The following is a 22,860-nucleotide window of genomic DNA, read 5'->3' as shown; positions in this document are numbered from 1 at the left end:
GTGGTTGCTGCCATTTCTCATTAACCACACTCCCACCTAAATTTCAGAATTACAGCGTATAATAACAGTTTTCGTGATTTATTTATTTACTTGAAATTTAATGACACCGGAAAGTTTAATACAAAAAACAATATGATTTCGAAATCATATTCCTAATTTATAGAATATACTAGAGTCTCTAACAGGTCTCTCCACTCTGTCTCATAGACGTACTGTTTCTACTGCATACCTTTTCTACAGATACTATCATGGGCACAGTTCTTCTGAATTGGCTACTATAATTCCCGCTCTCTCTCTCTCTCTTTCAAAACAGTCCGAAGCCAACATCCATTTACTGTCCAACTTCAAACTCACAGAACCAACTTTTCATCTTCTTCGTTTATTCATTCAACTGCCGTTTTCTGGAGCAACCTTCCTTCATACGTATTTCCTGAAAATTACAATCTACAGAAGTTCAAGTTTAAATGTCAACAAATATCTTCTTTCATTTTCTCAACCTCCAACCTAAGCACGGTACTAAATACTATAGGTTCTAATACCTCTCGTGTTTAGGGTTTACATTAAAAAAAGAATAATATAAAAGTTCAACAATCTTCCACAACCCTCATTCAGGAGTCTTCTGCACTTTTCTGGAATATTCTAGAAATTTCTTAATTATTTGTTTATTTTTTATACATAATAGAAAATATTTTAATAAAAATTTTGAAAATTAATAAAAATGAAACGTGATTCCAAACTTTTAGGCGGGAGTGTATTTGCCCTTTTTCTTGACTTTTCCTGTTTTGGTTGTGCTCTTACACGTGCTGCGATGCCATCAGTTGTGGTTGGAGTTATCCTGCGAATGTAAATGCAAGGCTTCTCTGCTATACCTACAAATACAATGGCAGTTTTCTGATTATGACCTGCAGGGTTGGGCGCTAAGATCTGAAGGCCCCTGGAGATGGCCGATAACTTTGCTCTTTGCGCCTGTAACAGAGTAACAAAGACATCATTTTGTATGGCTATCTTTGTCACTCTGCCTGCTCGTGCTGCTGCTGCTTGAGTCATGATGGGTATGAAAACAGTCATAATAGACCTTTAAGGCCCCAGTTTCCTCAGTTTTTTTCTGGTGACTTTATTTAGCATGGCCATATAATTTTTGGCCTTTTCCTTCAGGTTTTGTGTGCGTTGAAGAAAACTGAATTTTTTGTGTAGAAATATTTGTTAATCTGTACATATTACTGCGTCATGCATTGTCTGAAATATGTGCATGCCTGTTTTCCCTTTGAACAGCATTTGACATGTTTTAGATGTAGAGACCATAAATTTGTGTTGGCATCTGCCTGTTGGGTCATTAGAGGAAGGGCAGATAAGACAGGAGGGGGGAATTATGTTCTTAATTAAAAGAACGTAAAAGCTAAGGCAGTGCAATGCTGAGTCAAGTTTTGTTGACATAAGCACTGGAAATCCAAAAGTGACAGGAGTGTACTTAGCATTAGCATTTACCATTAGCAGGGCATATTATGCAAGAAAACAAACTCATACAGCATGAGCCAAAAAAAAAAAAAAACTCTTCCCATTTCACCCATCCATTTGCTTCAAAAGTTTCTCCACTTCTTCCTTGAATTTATTTAAGCTATCAACTTCTATAATGACAGATGGAAGTTTGTTCAACCACCAGCTGGCTAAAGGAGAATTTCCATACATCTATTCTACAACTGTCTTTCCTCAATTTGAATTTATGCCCCGTCAGGTGAGTAATCTGAGCAAGAGGAAGAATCCCATTATCATTGAGTTTGCTCAATCGATATTTCAAAGCCTTAGACACCCCAGTTAGTATTGGTCTAATGACTGTCATGAGTATAAGGACAAGTATACATACAAATAGAGTGGACCAGTAAATTACACTGTTTTTATGAGTGCGTAATTTTCACTTTTCAGTCATCTGCAAAGGGAACCCACTAGCCATACTTTTGTAGATTTATTGAATGACTGTTTTGTTCATCAGAGAGGCACAAGAGGACGCATTATTCTTGATCTGATTTTCAGAAGCAACTCTTCATGCATTAAGAATATCCAGATAAAGGAACCACTAGGTAGCAGTGATCATAATTTGGGATTTACTTAGAGATGTATTCTTAGAGATTCAAAGGTATACGGAGGGGAATTTCTTTCATAAAGGTAAATACAGTGGTCTAAAGTGTTTACGGTTTTAAACGGATAGAGTGAACTAAATGCTGATTTCAACCTAACCTTTTTTTTTCAAACCTCATTTATAACGAGAGATAAACTGAAAGACATCGGTAGAGGGGAGATGTACAAGATTTGCTCTCATCTAGAGAGTTGATTGTTGGAAATAACTGATGTTGTGGAAGAGGTTAGTTTGATTAAATTATTATTATTAATAATATGAATTCATTACCAAAGAAATGTCCCTTTACAGCTATAGCTAGAGGACACAGGTTGCATGATAATAATGAATAAATATTGCCATACTATTTACAATCTATGTATACTCAAATGAATTGATACAATAAGTGGCCTAAAACATCATCTGATTACATAAATTCAACAATAAGTGGATAATATAGCATCGCAGAAGTTATATCACTTAGAGTTTGACTAGGGCATACATATCTGCCAGAGAAGATCTGTACGTTTTGCCCATGCACAGCTTCTGACAGTCAATGGATAATCTATTAAATATTTCAGTGGAATTCAATTGAAATATGTTATCCAAGGAGGCCATGCTATGCAGCTTGGAGCCGTATGGCAGTGCGCTGGTATGACATTTATTACGATCTGACGGTCTAGTAATGCTATCCCAGATATCAGGTGAGCTTAATTTTCAGTAGAGAAGCTGGGCGAAGATCACGAGGTTCCTAGAGTTGATGTGATACTTCCAAGGCAGTATATTTAGATTAGAGCGCAGGAGAGATTTTCAAATTGTAGGTAGTAGGCGTGCGATCTTATTTAGCCATTTTAAAATCCACTATTCCAGGGATAAGAACCTGGTTTGGTAAGATGGAGGTGCCGAGGACCATATCGTTGAGGCCTGCAATGGAATTGGGGTTATACAACCGAGAATATAGTTACTGATAAGATGTGGGTTATGGAAGTTGGAGATTATTTATTTATTTATTTATTAAATCTGTTTATTGCTCTGCCGAAGAGCCATCCCCTGGACAGCAGGAAGCTAGGGGAGGGGGTGTTATTTACATACAGATGTTAAGACAGGGACATGTGTCCGGCGGTTACATGGAGCACATGTACGCTTTTTTTATGAAAATCCCAAACATGAAAGGTATCAAAACCTATACTACTTAGTACCGTGCATGGGTTGAAGGAGAAGTTTGGGGGGGGGAGGATGCCGGAAACTTTTCTCTAGAGACTAAACATAGATTTCACCACTTCAAGCCTCCAATAAGCAAAGTGGTGGTATTGCACCGGTTGATGAGAGACGCTTAACCCGGAAGGTACAGAACTTACAGTGTTTATTATTTTACATAATTGAAAGTTGTGCAATACCGAATTGCCTCGAATTATAGGATATTATTTTCTCAAAAGTGCTATAAATTACAAAAACATGAGAGAAATGTACAAAATGTAGAGAGATGAGGCAGTACTTCACCCGTTGTTGCACGTGGTATCTCTTCAAATTTGACTGTAATAGTGCTCACAGCCAGGCGTCTTTGGAGTAGTAGATTCTAAGAGAGAGAGGACCAGTGGTGGCTTCACTTTATTTTCCTATCCACCTCTCTTTAACGGGATGCATTGTCGTGGCATTTTCCTTCTGGTGGCGTCTCATAAGTGTACATTTGCATATGTGTCCTTTAGCTTTTGACGTCTGTATGAATGCTGCTCGCAGAATCTATCCAGGTCGATGGCTAGATTGTTCATCAAATCTACCGTGTTTCCTGGGAGCATGCGTCTCAATCCTTTCAGGTTGTTCAAACTGATTGTGAGTGGGAGCCTTGGGTCCAATTGATTCCTCCCGGCAATGCGGGGAGTTTTTATTAGATCAGTAATGTCAGGGGCGTCGATTCGTCTTGTGATATGTGGGCAGTGAAACAGATCTCCTGTTTCACTGCCCAAATAGCTACATATGTTTTAATGCCGAGAGGCATTAAATTAGTAAGGAATCGACAAATTGTTAGAGGATGGACAGATGATGCGGGAGAACTCTTCTTTAGCTGATGCTGTCTAAGCTTGCTTCGTTGCATAATTTCTGCCTACTAATAGTAATACTATTATTAAACTTCAATCGAAATATATTATTAGTAATAATGAACCAGTTAAGGTTTTCCATTTGAGTTTTAAAGGAAGTTATCCTAATGTGTAATAACCACGAATTGCGAACGTTGCCTGATCATATCATCATGATTTTTGTTGGATCCAGTTTCGTTTTTCACCAAGGCTTTAATTATCCTTCGTATATAAACTAATATCAAATTACTGTAATTACCGAAACTTCTGAATTATTCGATAGTTGCTGCTCCAATTAAGAAGATTAATTTTAATATGTAGGTCATTTCCATTGATCTGCTGATTTAGGCGTCATTGATTAAGTTTAGAGTTATGTTGAAAAGATCATAACATTTTTAGTCTTTTTCGTTCTTTTCATATCCGGATATAAAGCGCACAAATTATAATTACGAGCCTCATTCTCCCCCTTTGGTATTTTCTCTAATTATGAAATTAAAAAAAAAAGAATGAAATACCATTTTTTATTTTAAGAATATGCTTTCAATTGCAGAGTGTAATTTGCTTATAGCTGCTTTAAACCATTCTATTTTTTAAACACACACAAATTTACGACAATCATCCGGAAACCGACTTCATTACGAGCATTTCCCTTTGCAGCCGCTAATTTTCTTCTAATTTCTGTAATGACATTACTTCGAGCCCCTTGTTGTGCGTGTAGTTAAAACTATTTTGCACGCGCTGTGCGTTAATCTGTTTTATTCAGTCGTTCGATTTTTGTTCGCGGTCGGTCCACTTCCCGACAGGCAGCTCGATCGAAAGCACAGAAGTATCCAAGAAACGCCGCCGAGACTCGAGAAAAGATGCGCAGATCGTAGCGACGCACATCCAGGAACGGAGCAAACCTCCAACGGCATTCCACGTGCCAGCTGGTGCCAGGGATGGCGGAACGCAGGACACACTGTTCGGAGCAGGAGCAAACTACGATCTAGTATCGATTGGCAGTCGTAGCGTGACGGGGAACCGCCTCCACCTCGACCAGCCAAGAAAACGGTGATTGGCCGTCCTCCGACGGCCTGTGCTGAGGAGTGCACAGATCCCGGATGTGTAGATCAGACGCCTCTCAGGAACTCTGGAAAGTACCAGTTCCCTTTTGGCACGTCTTACCGTTCCGCGTTGTATACAAGCAGACCAAAGAATCATCGACGTCCACTGAGGTAAGATTTGATTCTTAGAGTTTTTCAGAAGCCCCTGGAATTGTAGTTTTCTCGGATAAAGCCAGGTGTTGCGGAGTAGCCGTCTCTAAAAGGCAAATCACTTAGAATGTCCCGACTCGTGGCGGCCATTGCAGACTGCTTTACCAAGTGTCCTGAGAACCACGGCACTGCTCGGTATGGCGACATTGAGACAGGTTCCTGCTGGAGGACGAACGTGGTAGCGTTGGCGTGAACCCAGCCCCCCTCCACCCCCATAATGAAGGCGATAAAGGGAACGACAGTGGTGAAGCCGAATCTCCGCAATGCACTCACCGGATGCTGCACGTCCAAATGACTTCCCGATGATGCGCTGGAGTGGGATGCTTCAGCCGCCACTGATTCCGCGGATTACTGGCAACTAACAGCACGGAACGCTATTAGTGGGTGGGAAATGCGAACTGAAGCTTTCTTCCTTATAAATAATTACCGAGGCATCGTCGACTCGAGATGTGTCAGAGGTCAAGCGGTATCTGGTATCCCCCAACACGTCGGTAGCCATTGTGCGAGGGCTGCTACCGCCGCTGTCTAGAATTAACGCTCAGCGTGGAGTGTTCGCTGCTGCACAGTCTGCCACACGTCTTGTGCAAAGCGTTCGAAATGTGGATTTCCCCCCACAAGAATTTTAAATGTGGCTTGCGTAAGTAGCTTCTGATTTCTCACCTCACCTAGAGAGGACCTGCGTTGTTTATTTCGCTAATTACAGTGAAGGCCTGTTGCTCGCAAGAAATCTAGGTTTATTTGAGGTTATAAATGTCTCACTTATCGAGTACGACCTGAAAACATCTTTTGAGATGCTGCAAATGGAAGCAGTCTGCTGTTTCAAGTGCCTGTAGAGGAATAAATACACCTGTGAATTTAAAGACAGTCAACATTGACCTAAACTAGTTCCTTTCGGCTTAATGTCTTTAATGCTGCTGTATTTGTTTTAGAATAGATTAGTTTTAAGCTTTAAAAGCAGAAATTGCTCGCAAGGAATCAAAAACACGAGAAGTAGAGTTCAAAGTGAGTATATTTTAATCAGCATTTTGATTGATTGAAGTTGTGCCCTTGGGGAATAAACAGAGCATTCATATTTTTGTTCAAAATTAAATTTTTAAGAATGTATTGCCGATGCGTAATTCATTTCAATTGATAATCTCTGAAATAGAATAGTAAGAGGTACAGATTTTGAAGTATAAATATCCACGTGTGAATTCTGCTATTTCATAAAACAAGTTTTCTATTCATTTATGATGTTTGCAGCGAGAAAATTAGCGAACTACATCATCTAGTATCGCCGTATATTTTTATTTTGCGTCGTTCCTTCAAAATGTCCTGCCTTTAATGTTTTCCCGAGGAACGTTCTTAAGAAAAAGTCCAGACGTCATCTGCTTGTAATTGCGGCTGTTTGAATCAAATGAGAGAAGTCCGTAATAATTTTGCATCTGTCGTGGCCTCTAGCAAAGCCCCATTAAAATGCTATTTTCTAAATAACACGTTACTGCGGATGTTGGTCGTTGATTTGTCTTCGGAGGTATTAAGTTTCATTAAGCAGAATTGCCGCTCGCGCTGCGACTCCATTGGATGATTTATATCGTCAGATTAGTACGTCTCTTTAAGAGAGGAATACTTTTCAGATCGCATGTCTTGAAAGGTGATCGCATGAATCGAAGCCAATCCAATCAGTAGATTGCGTTCTTCCTAATAACGCAAAGGCGATACGTCTGTGTCTATTGATTAGTCGATCCTGGAGCAGCGAGGAAATCGATACCCTTTCTAAACCTAACTCTTTTCATTTCCTTTACATGTAATTAAATTTAGTGCAGTTTTAGCTGAAAGGGGAGCGTGTTTTCTGGGAATGTTTCGTTTTTGGAAAATCTGAATTCCCGTTCTTTCTCTCATCGCATTCTTGGTTAAGAGACAGTTGTCAGGGGTGCATTGGACTGGAAAAATTTCAGGAATTTTTCAAGCTTTCCTTTGGCATTGTTATATAATTCTGTCCCTTCGTAATGCCCTGAATTTCTTGAAGATACACGAATCAGATGACGGGAGTCATAAATTTAATAAATATTACTCCGTTTTTTGTTTCTAACTTAGTTGTTTGTTGCTTAATGGTTAATGGAATGGTGCCTGCAACTTTCAGCCAGTTTCAGACAGATTCCATTAAGAACTAAATCAGCAGAAAGCGGTCGATAGACCACTTTGGCTCAACTTGTTCACAGAATGGCGTACTGTCACTCACCGCTTCTCTTTTACTGAATAAGCTGCGTTACTGTGTACGCGAGTTTTCCAGATACATGGCCAAACGATAACCTGGTTGCAGGACGTAGAAATGCAGGGGGAAACTACAGACAGTATCTTCAGAAACCCTCAACCAACTTTCTTTTGCAGCTTGCAATTGTTTGGGATATTAAAAAGAATGGGTAGTCAACCTTTACAATTTTTTTCCAATCTGATTAATTAAGCGAACAGTTCGGTCCTCAGTTATATCGGATAACTGACATCCCGGATAATCGAGTAGCTGAGAGTGGCAATGTATACGCACTTTTTGATCAAAAAGTCGGTGCGTCTCCGGTCATCCACCACATGGCATATCATCGGTCATCAACCACAAAATATAAAGGGATCCATCGATTATCACAACCAGTTGGGATTCAGCTGTTCTGAATACTGATCCCTTCTCGAAGAAAATTTTAAAAGTTCACGTCTCATTCTTTGTTAATATTCGAAATGGTTGTGCTCTCCGCTCCATATTCTGCTACTAAACGGTACTAAGGGCACGTTTCTTTCCATTTTATTATTATTTTTTTTTAAATTTGATCGCCGATGGACCAAATACGTGGATCACCTCACGTTTAATATTCTGTATTATTACTGCAAAATGGACTGTTTTTAGTGTTTGCCCACGGAATCTAAATTGCAGCAAATGGCAGAAAGTGTAATTGTTTTTCTAAACTATTTACGACAGCGGTCTTTAAAGAGTATACTTTGCATTGAATCTTGCCATCTTAAGTCATGTTACATAAAACATTTATTGCAGTAGAATGTGTTTTTAGCGAGGACTTTCGAAGTGACGGAGGATTGATTCAGCCAGTTGTCCAACGTCTCAATGGTACAGACAGTTTGTGTAATGGGAAAGAAGCATTTCTTTCCATGGACCAGCTCATGGACTAATTTAAAGTTAAGAATTACACTTGGCAGAAATTTGTCCATTAATAAATATTACAGTAGTGGCGCTTTACAATGGCCTCCGACTGTTTCGAGAAAAACTCAATTACAGAAATACTTAACTTTAGGAATTGATGCTCTGAATGGGTGGGGAATGAAAGGGGTTTGGTTTACCGCATCAATGGCTCACAGTGAATAGAAATCTTCTCAGTCATATCTGAGTCGATAAAGGCGCTTCGTGAGTTCCACTAAAAGACGGTACAAATGAAAAAAAAAAGTCTCATCTGGCTAAAAACTGCTTCATCCACCGTTCTCTTGGTCTGTTCCAATTCAGCCCATCTGTCTATCGATCAGCTCGTGCATTACATCGCATGTTCCGGATATTACAGATCTGAAGGTGGTGCCAGCGACACTGAAACATACCCCCGTCGACGAGGGGATATTAGAATCTTGAGTGGCTGCGAAATTTAAAATTGAAGGCGCAGGTGTTCGCAGGAACAGCAGCAGCAGCAGCGTTCCTTCCCATTGAGCGACGCGTTGCACGAGAAAAGGTTATTAGCGAAAGGTTGGACATTAAATATATCAGCGGAGTGGGGAGAAAAAAGATGTTTTAAATATATCGGGGGAACCATGTTACTTTCATCTGTGGATGCGTGAGAGAGTATCCAGCTAGAGACGCCGGTTAGTCTCGCGTTCTGGCTGCATGTCGTCAGTACAGCGATGCTCCCCACTAGACATTAATTCCCTCGTCCCTTCGATACCCCGCTTTGAAATGCTGACTTCTACATTAATAAAGGAAATGCCGCAACTGAGAATAGCCGGAAACTTACGGATTTTTAAAAAAGTCGCGAGCTGAACCTTGCTCTTTCCCCAAAGAGGTGGTCCACGCGTTCAGTTAGTGTATGTTTATCGATTGGTAACCGATCTACCATTAACCGCGTTTTCCTTCTTAGTGGATCCAATCTGTTTAAGCAGTAATGTATCTAAATTTCCTAAATGTACCCGAAAATAGGACCTCTGTTAAGAAGTTTAAAAAAGCTCCGGTTATTTCGACATAAGAACGAGTTTGATGTCTACAGCTTGGTTTCAGATCCAACCCGCGATATGAAACGCATGCACATTAACTTTTGGAATGAATCAACACTTATTTTCCATATTGAAGACCGCTGATACACGTGAGTTACAGATCTCTGCTGATCTCTGCTGCGAGACGTGTTTAAAGATGCTGTTTAGTGGACCTGCCCTTAATACATTCGAACAGTAGCCTGCATTTTACAAAATGGCTTCCAGAAATGCACACCATCGAATTTTGTTTTGCGCTGCAGGTTTCCTAACCACACACACACACACACTCAGTACTCAAAATACTTCCTTCTGTTTTACTCAGCGTTCTCTTTAGTAACTCATAATTTAATTTTCTTTATTCACACCATATTTTTGCGGACAACATTTCTGCAGGAGCAAAGGTACCGTTGAGAATTATTCAGAGTTGAATCTAAGCTTTAGATTTTACAATTCATACTCGTATACCACGGTGACTAGGGAAGCTTTTCATTCAAGTTCCCGAAATCAACTCCTCTGTTCATGCGTGAATATTCAAAATATAACCCCTAAAAATACATAGCAGATATATTGCGCTTGAAGAATCCCAATGATCATTGTGGCCTCTAGGAGCCGATCTGCACTTCCCGCTAACTTAGTACTCATAAGAAAAACACGTCAGATGATAGAACTGCAGTTCACTGGTGAAGATTTCATTTGTCTGAAGGTTTTCTAGTAATAATTATGAATTTTCTGTTTATAATCAGATGCCTTCTGAGGTGGGAGCGATATCCGCATTTGGTGATCCGATTACCTCCCTTTCCACACACACACGCACCCAAAACTTCTCTTCTGTTACATTGTATAGAGGCAGAATTGCGCGTAGCAGAGCTACACCACAAAAAGGGGAAGGGATCAAAGCGGCGGGGGTTGTTCTGGAACACATATGCGGCCTTGTGTACGGAACAAACCGTGAGATGTTATCAGGCACGCGAAGGGAGTTTATGGTCGTCACGTGGTCCAATCTCTTTGTTGGGGAGAGCCGAAAGATAACTGTCCACCGTTATTCCACGCAATGTTCGCGTCTTTGTTCCGCATGCGTGACCCAAGCACCAGCGACCACGAAGAAACTGACACGCTAAGGAGTCTATTTCTATAACGGCAAACATTCTTCTCTTTCCACATGTTTGATCGGATAGGTAACATTGGGCGCTCTGTGCCTTGAAGACCATTTCCTGTCCAAGAAAAACATCGAAAGTAACACAAATGAACTCTTCCTTCCTTCTGAGTACCTGACTGAATACTGATAATGTTTTAAAGGAATACTGTAACATCCAATTAAAGATTCTATTCATTGCTGCAATTAAAGATCCATGGTAAAATGTACGGGACATTTTACCATGGATTTTTCGCAAGCGTCAGAAATTTATTTATAGTGCAGAGATGGCGCTGGTCAGTAACTACATACGAATTCAACAGTTTGATTTTGTCATGGTTTTGAATAATCCAAGTGCAATTAGCAATACAAAGTACAAAGAGGGATACTTTTTTCAATAAGGACCAAAGGGCTTTACACCATGGGGATGGTAATGACGGGTTTCGTGTCTGTAAAATGAATGCCCTTTATTGCTGATGACAGTCGGATCATCCCTCAACAAGTTCCTCCCATTGGAGAAAAGCGAAACCTTAAATATTCCAACTCACGCAGAATAAAATCTCTCGTCGAATTTTTTAAAGGAATACTGATAATTTTCAGATGTTTTAATTCCTCTACTACTGCTTCAGTGAATGAATTTCTCTTAATTACCGTCAACTATCTATGTATGCAGTTCACGATGAACTAAGAACAAAACTCCTCTGTTTTTTCTAATAAGTTAAAAGATTGTATTTTAAATTCAGTTTTTATTTTTTTATTTTATTTTATTTTATTAATAAAAAGATACACAACAGGTAACCATTAACAGTGTATCTGAGATCAGATCAATAAACATAATAACAATAATGTGAAATCCTACAGGACGATAAACATTGATACAAATTCAAACAATAAAGCATATGTACAAAAGAGGATTGTATTAAGTTAAGTTACCGGTAAAACAAGTAATAATTAATCCGTTAGAGAATAGAAAAATAATATAACAAATAATAATAATTAGATGTGAGCTAGTCACTTTGCAGTTTAAGTGAAGAGGCAAACTTGTGGATGGAGTTCATCAGTGATTGGGAGTTGTCAAAGAAGTCAATGCGAGAGTCATTTGCTGATTTGCTGATTCTGTTCAGTGGACTGAACTTCATTAAGTCCGTGTTGGCAGAGTCAAGGCGAAACGGTGTAAGGTTCCTGACTTGTCTACAGGGAGCATTGAAGTTTATTTTACTCAGGATATCAGATGCTTCATAAATTCCAGTGATTACTTTGGCTAGGAGGGCGATGTCAGCAGTAACTCTTCTAGCGCACAGAGGCCTTAGATGAAAGTAATCACACAGCGATTCATAATACACTGAGTGATAGAATAGAGGATTGCGGTACGTAAGGTAACGGATAAAGTTTTTTTGGACTGCTTCAATTTTGTTAGTTAAAGTCTTTGTGTGAGGATTCCAGATGGGTGAACTGAATTCAAGGATTGGCAGAACAATAGTTTTATAAAGGATAACCGCATATCTGTAGTTTTTGAACTTGTATGTGTTCCGTTTGATGAATCCCAGTGTTTTGAATGCTTTGCTGGTGATTTTAAGGACATGGGCATCGAATTTAGCACTGCTGGAAAAGAGAATCCCTAAGTCGTTAACTTGGTCACACCTTTCGATGATCACAGAGTTAATACTATACTCCGTATTCATTAGTTGTGGAGATCTGCAAGATGAGAAAGAGATAACTTTGCACTTCGAGGGGTTAGCAGACAAGCCATTCAGAGATAGCCACAGAGAGAATTTATTGAGAGCACATTGAAGTTGTTGAGAATCGGTAGTCTCCTTCACTGCTGAGTAGATCTTAAGATCATCTGCATAGAGAGCAACTTGAACATTGGAGGTGTAGATGAAAGAAGGAAGATCATTTACGAAAACAATGAAGAGAAGAGGACCTAAGGGAGAGCCTTGTGGTACTCCGCTTAGTGGTATAAAACAGTCTGAGTTCACTTGATCGATGATAACGCTCAAGGAACGATGCGTAATATAGCTGCGTAGCCATGAGAGCAAAGGGTCACGGATGCCATACAGCTTAAGTTTTTCCAGAAGTTGTTCGTGCGGGACTTTATCAAATGCCTTAGATATGTCTGTGTAGACTGCATCAACTTGTAGGTGGTTATCAAGAGCTTCAGAGGTGTATTGCCAGAAAGGAAGTAAATTTGTGACTACTGACTTGCCACTGCAGAAACCATGTTGATTCTGATCGATAAAAGGCTTGAAGAATTCGAAGAGATGTTTGTGCACTGCTGTGTCGAAGAGTTTAGCCAGGCTGTTTTGCAAGGTTATGGGTCTGTAATCGCATACGTCATTTTTATCACCTTTTTTGAAAATAGGAACTATATTGACCTGCTTAAAGTGATTAGGATACTTCCCCAGCCTGAGAGACAGGTTGAAGATCCGCAGTATGAGGGGTTTCAATGTAGTGACAGTCCTTTTCCAAAATAGGCCTGGAATGTCATCTGGGCCTCTAGTATAGTCATTTTTCATGCTTTTTAATGCCGAGTTTAAATCTTCATCAGTGATAAAGAGATTAATGAGGATATCATCTTTAACAGGTGTGAAGTCAGGAAATGAGGCAGGTCTCAATGTATCATTTGTTTGAATTCTAGAAAATTGTTTGGCAAACTCTTGAGCAATACTGAATTCGTCAGATAAGAGAATTCCATCTGCGTTTCGGAGTTGTAACTTTCTACTGGTTATGTTCTTATGCTTCATGAAATTCCAGAATGGTTTGATATCTCTGTGAGTAAGCAGACTATCCTGAACTGACTCTGTATACATGTTGTAGGAGTTTAATATGAGAGTTTTCACTTCTTTGCGGAGTTGGCTGAATATTTCATAGTATTGACTGTCACCTGTTTGCTTATATTTGTTTCTGTAGAATTGTTTGGATTTAATTTTACGTATTAGTTCACTATTATACCAGTGCGGGTAGGTAGAGCGTGCGGTAAGATGGGATTGAGGAACAATGTCAGATATAACTGAATGGACACAGTTAATCAGGTTGTTGGTGAGCACATCGATGTCATCCATAGCGTAAGCGAGCTGCTTGTCTACGTTTCTTAGAGCTAGGTTGAGCAGAGGCCAGTCAGCCTTTCTGAAATTGAATCGAGGAGTACGGGAGCTGCATTTGAAGTTATGAGAAGTCACTGTGATGTCAAAAGTAATTGGTGAATGATCCGAGTGAAATATGGGGTTGTCGGTGTGAACATCTATATGAGTAGAAGTTGAATTTCTTAAATTAAAATGGTTAATTTGCTTTTCACTTTTCTTTATTTCGATTTACCTGCACAAAATACCCCTAAAAGAACAAGGCAATGCCATCGCAGTCTTGAATTAAGCAAATGGAAACCAAAAGTGTGGTTGTGTTGCGGTGGTTACATTGCACGAAAAGTTCAGTTCTGAAAGGGCGTAATTGAGGAAAAAAAAAACTACAAAGCAGAAATGCATTTTAATGTTTAGATGGACCAGCTTGAGCTGCATAATGAAGCTCAAGTTGGTTCATCCAAAACGGAGATGAGGTCGGTTTCATATGTAAAATCATGGCCAACTTTGTGATGTTGTTATTTGGAATACTGTATTTAAAATGAAATGATAATTCGCTGAGATAAGCCGATTTCATTGTACAGATTTCAGGCCGAAAATTATTTGCTGTTGTGCTATATTTCTTGTTCTCGGGCATGCAAATCTATCTCTCTTCTCAAGTGATGTCTTTTATAGTGAAATCTGTCCTTAAGCTGGCAACACTTTTATTACATTCATTTTTTCCACATGCATTTGTAATATTGAGCCGTTTCATGAAATAAATTAATAATTGCAGTATGCAGACTAAAATATTTATCAAAATGCACTCATGGATGGCACAGTGGATATGATCACAGACCTCCCTAAGCCGTGTACAAGATTCGCAGTTAGAAATCCATCAGTGATACGAGGAATTTTTACAGGCCTTTTTCACAATGTATCTTTTTTTGAGTTTTTCGTCCAGCAAACGGACAAACCACAGAACAAACGCAATATAAAGATCCTGATAGGCTTGGTTGTTTTGCCGTTCAACAAATATTGCTAATATTTTCTGTTTATCCAAACAGGTCATAAAAGTAATACTCTCATCAACAGTCGACATGCTATCCAACAACTTACTGGCGTACATAGTTCCTTGACCCAGATCAACAGTTCACTGAATATTGACAGTAGCTAGCAACAGTATTTAATATACTTTTCAACGACATCAAATACTCTTGCTAGTCTACAGAATGGAACGATCAATAAAAAACGGGACATACCACAAAGACTTAGGACTGGTATGGAAATGTAGTCTTTCTTTTTGTCAACACTTCTCTGCTGCCTAGAAAATGGTTCTCGGTTCGGTGTGGATCACTAATCAAGAATTTATTGGGATTCGAAACCCAAAACTGGTATGTTGGCGAGGAAGACGGCGTCCCCAGTCTTCCTCTCCAACACAGCTCAAATGTTATTTTTTAAGCCGATCGAGTATTCAACATTTAAATCGGTTTTTTTTGTGTTTTTTTAATGTTAAATACTAGATAATAGCCAAACAAGATAAACCCATTCACTATCTGTAATCCTGGGAATAAGGGAATCCTGTGTATAAACTTAATTGGAAGTCGTACGGGCTAATTCTTGACGAAAGAAATGTTTGTTTCTTTGATAAATTACTCTTGAAAGACACTTGTGGCGAGGCTGGAGACGCTCGTGACCTTCCCTCGGTTTAGATGGAACTTTGATAGCTATATGCTTTGTCCCTTTCGTTTTAAATTAACTGATCACAATCCCTTTTCGGACGGAGAATGTTCCCTGAGAATACTGTTCAGTTTATAAACGACTGGCTGAAAATAACTGAACGACTTCAGCAATAACAGACACTGCAGGACATATATATACATAAATAACCTAGAAATATCTATCTTGAACTGATAGGCTTTAAATTTCATCCAGTATTTAAAATGAGGCAGAATGAATAATTTATGAGAATGCAATGCAAAAACCTTTACGATTTATAAAACTTTACAAGTTCCTACAATCCCGATAGAATGCATCATTAAAAATATACAAATGTTTACGGTCCCTTTCATATTTAAATGCAAATAATTGTCATTTCTGATGCTTTAGCTCGAATAAAGCTTTATAAAATTTTAACTATACATTAATTTCTGAAAAATCTTAATCCGGCTATCAATGCCCTTTTCGAAAGTAGCCGATGCTGCATTTTCTGTAATCGTGATATTTACATTCAAAGAAGCGAATATTTCCTTCCAGAAGCAATGTCTGTTTAACTGCTACATTTTTAAATGAAAACTGACCACTTTAACGATGAAAATTCTGGTATAAGTGAAACCAGAGAAAGATAAAGAAGAATATAAGAAATAAATTAGATTTCCTCGTTGAAGTCAGATTTTAATATGCAATGAAAAAGAATTTCTGCTCTAGTTAAAACTGCAGAACACAAAATGCACTTGTATGATGTGGATGGTCAAAAATGTTTATCCTGCATCAAAGCGTTCAATGATAATTTAGATCTCTCAACGTCGCCTCACAGCTTATGTTTGGAATGCCCTTGGGAAACGTATTGTTCCATTGACAATGTCTCCAGCGGTTCGCGCTTCCTGTTGACCAGTAGTTAACATTCTATCTGGACTTCACTCTTAACCTACAATGTAAATAGGCGGTTCATGATTTGTGCTTTTCTATTCATACCGTAAATTATAAGTTTCTGTTCATCGGCCCATGACTTAAAGATCACGAAGGTTGAAGGTCATCCGCTCGTCACGTTTCAGCCAAATATTTCCACGGATTCCAGCGATATGCTTGAAAGAGTTTTTACCGATTTGTTTGAACCAACTAAGCAGTTGGAGAGGCGGGCATTTTTTTTTTGTTTGTTTTATAGGAATATACACTAATTACATTTGCCCATTATTTTCTCAACACCAAAATGCAAGTTCAAGTTCATTCTGAAGCAAAAACTGAGAGTAATGTTCTTATTTATTTCTCTGGGGATTCAGGTGTAAAGGCAGATTTGCGTGATCAACACATGCGAATATGTCTCTACTGCTGAGCGGCTTTCAAGCACCAACAGCATGGAATGGGCCACAGCATCGCATTACTTAGTAACATGATATGGACTTCGCAAAGCGGATTCATTCTGTAACACAGATTTGAACATGCCCAAAGAGTGGACGTCGACTGCAAAATTTCGCGAGTAAGAATAAAACGGGCAAAGCATTCTCAAGGGCGCTTCTCACTTCCAAGAAATGACTGACGGTTTTTCTCTGTTTCATTAAATCAACCTTTCATATATAAATTCTGTAATTTCGAGAAAAAGAAGGAAGTTCAGCAATACAGAATCTTCTAGGAAGTTCACAATGAAAACACAAAACACATAATACACTGAAAAAATATAAATCAATCAGCAGTTTAAGACTCTTAAAGAACAGAAGAAAATCTTTAATTGCAGTGTAAAATATATACAATTAATTTCATTACGGCATGATGGTGCCAGCCGTCTACAAATACAACTACAAATACATACATATATGCATGCAAATACATATATAATTGAATCATTACATTAAACTATACGTAAGCACCTAAATGGCATTGAGATATTATTTTGGTGATAGAGCTTTGCATGCGTGGTCGACCAGGGTCACAGGCGGCGTTTGGCATCTCGAGAATCTGTGGTGGCCACGGGTGTCACTATTGGAGGATAAAAGCTCAATTGGCTGGGACTTGCGTTCTAAATTTTTAGTGTAGCGAGGATTTCCTCCTGTTGTCTACCACTTCTTGGAGGTCATCGTTGATCACTTGCGGTGAGGGCCGTATTTTCTTAATCAGAAGACTGTCGGTGAGTGCTAGCTGGTTATATATATATATATATATATATATATATATATAATCTTTATTGTATACAAACATGCTATATACAATAGACCCTTCACAGCAGCAATGCCAGGGGTTTTACATTGGTTGGTGGACAATAGCCTTGGGGGAACGGGGCCCACATCGAAGTTCGAGCTCATCCCCCAGAGCCAACAATAAAATGGAATCAGTGTCAGATTATTTACAGGACATTTTATGCTTTTGACAGTATTTACAATGAAATAATAAAGATATTCATATTTACATTATGTTATATTAATATTTATATTCATAAAGATATTGTTGACTTTATTTACAACACATTCATAAAGACATCGTGCTTTGAACATTATTTACAATATATTGTGCATTATTATGCTGCCCTTATCAATGTGCACTTTGCCTGGCCAAGATCAGGCTCTTAAGGATCTGTTTTCGGTACCTCCGATCCTTCACAAACCTACAGAGGTCGCCGTCAATTGAAACGATTGTGGGGAGCATTTCCCTGGGGAGAAAGCGGTCACAGAGCGATAGTCTGTTATAGTGAGCTGTGAGCGTGGGATCTGACCTCAGTCCGGGTAGAGGGATCCTCCAGCCACAAGTTCCCAGATGCTTGGCTCCGAGAATATTCCGGTTGTCATCTTGACAGTGAGAACGAGGCGTTTTTCAAATACAAGGTCTGGAAGTCGGGCAAAATGAAGTCGCCATCGCAGTTCTTTGCTGGGGTGGACGACGATGTTTTTGCGTGATCCAACGAAGGAGCCAGTATTCGGCGGAGTACACGCGCTTGATGTTGGTAGGGGCCGCGGACCCCCAAATTTCCGAGGCATACAGTACGACGGAGTATACTAAGGTGTATACGTACTGACGAGTCACATCCAGATCTCTAACGTGGAGCAGTTGTTGTTTTGTGGTCCAGCGCATTTGACAGAATTTTGCTGTGAGCTTGTCAATGTGGGGGGTTGAAGCTCAGTTTATAGTCGAAGACGACTCCCAAGTCTGTATGCATCTTGACCACTGGGAAGGGAATGCCGTCTAGAGAGGCTTGGATTTCAGTGGGTTGGCGCTTCATAGAAAAGACATTAACCCTGATTTGGCAGGGTTAATGAGGAGGCCAAATTGATGGAGATAGGATCCTAAGTTATGTAACTTTTCACAGATCTTTTTATTGATGTTTGAGAGATGTTCGCCGGGGTTAATCTGAGTATATATCTTAATATCATCGGCATAGCAGAGTATGTCTTCTCTCTGTTGCACAAACGGAAGAATAACTGCGGTGAATAATGCTCCGGAGAGAACTCCGCCTTGGGGAACTCCCGCAGTGATCTTTCTCCAGATTGTGTTTTGATCCGCTTTAAGAAGAATGGTTCTGTCAGAAAGCAGGGCTGTGATAAACCACAACATGTCACCTTTTATGTAGAAGTAGTTTTCTAGGAGGTCAACAAGTGAGGGGATACTGATGGAGTCGAAAGCAGCTTCCAGGTCGATGTAGGTGACAGAAAACTCTGCTTTAGCTTCTAGTGCACTGAGAATGGTTTTGGTTATCGATGTTAAATTGGTGACTGGATCTACCTGGAATGCCATAGTGAATCTGGGGGTTTGTGAGGTATGATTTGATTGGTGATGGTGGAGAGTAATGTCTTCTCCATGAGTTTCAAGAGGCTGGAAGAATGAGAGATTGGCCTGAACTGTTTAATGAGGGTTGCAGATTGGCATTTAGGGTGTGGCCTCACAGCATATCTGTTCCAGAGAGGGGGAAAGTAGTGCTGCGTTAATACACGGTTATAAATTGATAGTAGCGGATCGATGATAAACGAGCTAAGGCATTTAATCATGAATTGTGGCACAAGATCGGGGCCTGCAGTTGCAGTGGGTGGCAATCCATTTATAGCAGTTATAAGCTGCTTCCTGATGACGCGAACGGTGGCGAGCATATCAGTAGGGACGTTGTTGATGGGTAAGTTGCCTAGGTGCATCGGGGCCACAGTGTTTGAGAACCGCAACGTGGTCCATCCACAGTTCAAGGTCCAGTGTCTTAGGAATTCCTGTGTACTGGGAGTCATAAAACGATTAGCCTTTTCGTAGGGTTGAATTTAAATGCTTTTCGTTTGCTAATAGCCGTGCTGAAGATGACAGAAGGATTGTGCAAAAATCTCTGTAAATTCGGCTCTGTAATTTTACCCGTGGCCATCATGACTTTCAGTAATGGCCTTCTTTCTCCAAATAGGTAGGATCAGAACCTACGCAGTTTAAGGGCATTTGCTGACTGTGTTGCTCTGAGAACTGGGGGAAGATGAAGTGTAGTGGTGACCCATTTTAATAGCCAGAATTTGCAGCAAATATCCTTGTTTAAGGTTGGATTTAGCAGCTGAAGCCCATATCTGTGAGGCGTACAGGAGTACCAGGCATGGATTGGATACAAAATATATTTTTAGCAGGTGCGAGTCATTTGTAGGGAGCAGCTGTTGCTTGGCAAATCCAGCGTAGAGAAATCAGCCTCGAATGTACGAGATTAATGCGATCGATGAATGAAAGCTTGGAGTCGAAACCGATTCCAAGATCTGTGAACACTTGGAAGCTATTGAGCAATCGAGCAAATTCCAGTAATACCAAATGCAGTCTTACAATTGCCGTATACTGTGGGATTAAAACCTCCTTATCTATACAGGATAGAAAGGTTCAATTGATCATCGATAGGACACGATGGGATTTCCTCGCCGCCTCTTTACATTGCTCAGAGAACTTTATATCTGCGATATTATAACCCCCACATCCCTTTCTGACCTAATAATGTTTTAATTCAAGTGTATAAGTTATTTGGGGTTGCTATTTTCCAAGTGTATGGCCTTGAATTTTGCTGCATTAAAACATATTGCCACTTTTCTGACCATTCCTGAAGCCTGTTCAAATTATCCTGAAGGAACTCTGCTGTCTACTGATCATTAACAGCTCTCCGAATCTTTACAGTGGCTGAAAGGTTTTACATCATGTCATCTGTTCCTTCAATGATTCATTTATGAAAATCAGAAACAAGGTACAAGAATCGATTCTTGGGGAACCCCACCTCTGATGTTACACCAATATCGAGAATATTCATTATTCACAACCCTCTCTCTGTCTGCTGTCCTGCAGCCACTCTGCAATCCATCTAGAATCTTTACATTTTTTGCAATCATTAATGAGGAACGACATTCCTGAAGAAGGTGCCCATTTTCTGGATCCTTTTGGAAAGGGACACAAACCAGGTTGCGCTCTGGAATTCACTAGGCAATGTTACAATCCACGAACTCCCAAATAGAAACACATCTAACTTTACAGAGATGTGACTGGCAAACCAGTCAAGGAATTAGTTTGCGATCTGCAAGCGTTTGATCTTGCAGTATCGAAACCTTTTATTTTTTAAAGAAAGAATACTTATTTGCATTAAAAATTAAATCAAGTTTCAGGAACCAACATGCGTTTTAAAGGAACCAACATGCTCACAGTGCTGGCAAAATTATTATCGATTATAACCGTCATAAAACCATCAGCCAGTCAAAATGAACATTGATGGTTTCTACTGAGCCCTGAATTATATTTTACGCCGCAATACAGTTCACTTTTGGCCACATTTTGAACCTGTTTCTACACGTGAAGGTATATCAATTACATATGAAGTGCGAAGTGAAGTTTTCACATTGGTTTTGTTTCAGTTTAGGTATATTACCAAGAAATGTATATTCATTATCAGACGGCATCTCTGACAATAATTTATTACCCGTGTATGGGTAGCACTTCAAATTGAACAGTAGCACGGATATCGAAAGTGAAAATGATGTTTTTGGTGCCTCGAGAACATCTGGCAAATGTTTCCTATCGAAATATCGCAAACAAGAACGAAAAAAAATATTTTTAACGAATTTTCTGCACAAAGTGTAAAAGCAAATAATGCTAAGGATTCTTAATACAGAAAGGTGGGCCCTGTTATCCGAAACTAAGAATTTATCGCGTAGTTCATCTACGGCATAGAAAATCCCTGTTTATGAAAAAGAGTTGTATAAATCGAGGGCTGTAATTCAGATCGGCTATTTAGATAAGAGTATTTTATTTCGAGTATTAATTTATATAATTATGAATGAATTTTTAGCTGTTTTTCGCAGTACCCATTTCCTACTCAATTCATAATGTTTGTATGAGTACAACATGGTTTTATTATATCGGTGTGATGGTTTCGTTTTGTACAATTAAGTATGTCAAACTCTTTGAACGAAGTTAGGAAAAATGAAAACGAAAAAAATTATTTCGGATAACTGGAATTATGTTGCATTTAATGTCTTTCTTTTTTGAAGTCATATTACGATTGTACTCGATGTGGGATTAATGAGAGTTGTTTTGAACTTTTATAAACGTTCAAAAGTACTAAAAAGGGTTGTGCATTGTTTATGCGCCACATCAAAATAACTGCGCAGTGGCAGTTCCAGATATACAACAACAGCATATACAAACTATTTTCTTCACGCAAATTTGCCTTAATGTAGCTAAATTCTTATACCTTCCCACTGCATCGGTTTCTACGAGTGGGGGAACTTACCCTTCTTGCTGCACACAGCTCGCCCATCTTACTGTAATACAAGCCAAGGGCAGTCATGATATAAGAGAGCGATACGAAACGATTTATCTCTTGCATGTGGGGAGCATTTTGAAATGACTTTATTACTATTGGGTGTGCAATTAACGGAATGAATTATTTCTCTAAATTAATAAACTTTCGACAGTTTGGGTTCGGTTACATTCAGTGACTCTTGTGTAATGATGTAGAGATGAATTAGTAAAGTTACTTGTTCGGGTTTGAATGAATTGGTCCTAATTTGTTTAATTCTTAAAGTACAATGCAATCTACTCACCACATTCACGATTGTAGATAATCAGTCAGATGATGGACAATCGTGAACATAGTAAGTACATTGTGAAGAGTTCATCAATCCACTCAGCTGCTACTCTTCGATCTGAAGAGTAGCAGTTGAGAAGGTTGATAGAATTTTCTTCTGAGGTCTTTCATTACTTTATACGTTGACAGTTTTTCTTCTGCAATAGTATCTTGTTGATTTTATGAATAAATATATGCAAATCGATCGTGATACATTACAACCAAGTTCAGCTTTCATGCATCAAATCGGTAGTCCAAATGACG

At 39.3% G+C, this 22,860-nt stretch overlaps 1 protein-coding gene across 2 annotated transcripts in view; it reads left to right on the top strand.

Moving 5' to 3' along the window:
* The first annotated feature begins 5,132 nt into the window (after nucleotides 1-5,132).
* The window catches only part of LOC150075719 (glutamate-gated chloride channel-like), a 713,240-nt gene continuing 695,512 nt past the window's right edge, over nucleotides 5,133-22,860 (top strand). For both annotated transcript variants that reach the window (XM_090387634.1, XM_090387633.1), the window contains exon 1: nucleotides 5,133-5,399. The gene's annotated coding sequence lies outside the window, so the exon portion shown is untranslated. The remainder of the gene's footprint in view (nucleotides 5,400-22,860) is intronic.

This window comes from Mastigoproctus giganteus, chromosome 13 (genome assembly GCF_048544385.1).
Source record: "Mastigoproctus giganteus isolate SK-2022 chromosome 13, ASM4854438v1, whole genome shotgun sequence".
Taxonomy (NCBI): domain Eukaryota; kingdom Metazoa; phylum Arthropoda; class Arachnida; order Uropygi; family Thelyphonidae; genus Mastigoproctus; species Mastigoproctus giganteus.
Note: the sequence above shows the minus strand (reverse complement) of the source record. Positions and strands in the feature narration are given on the sequence as shown.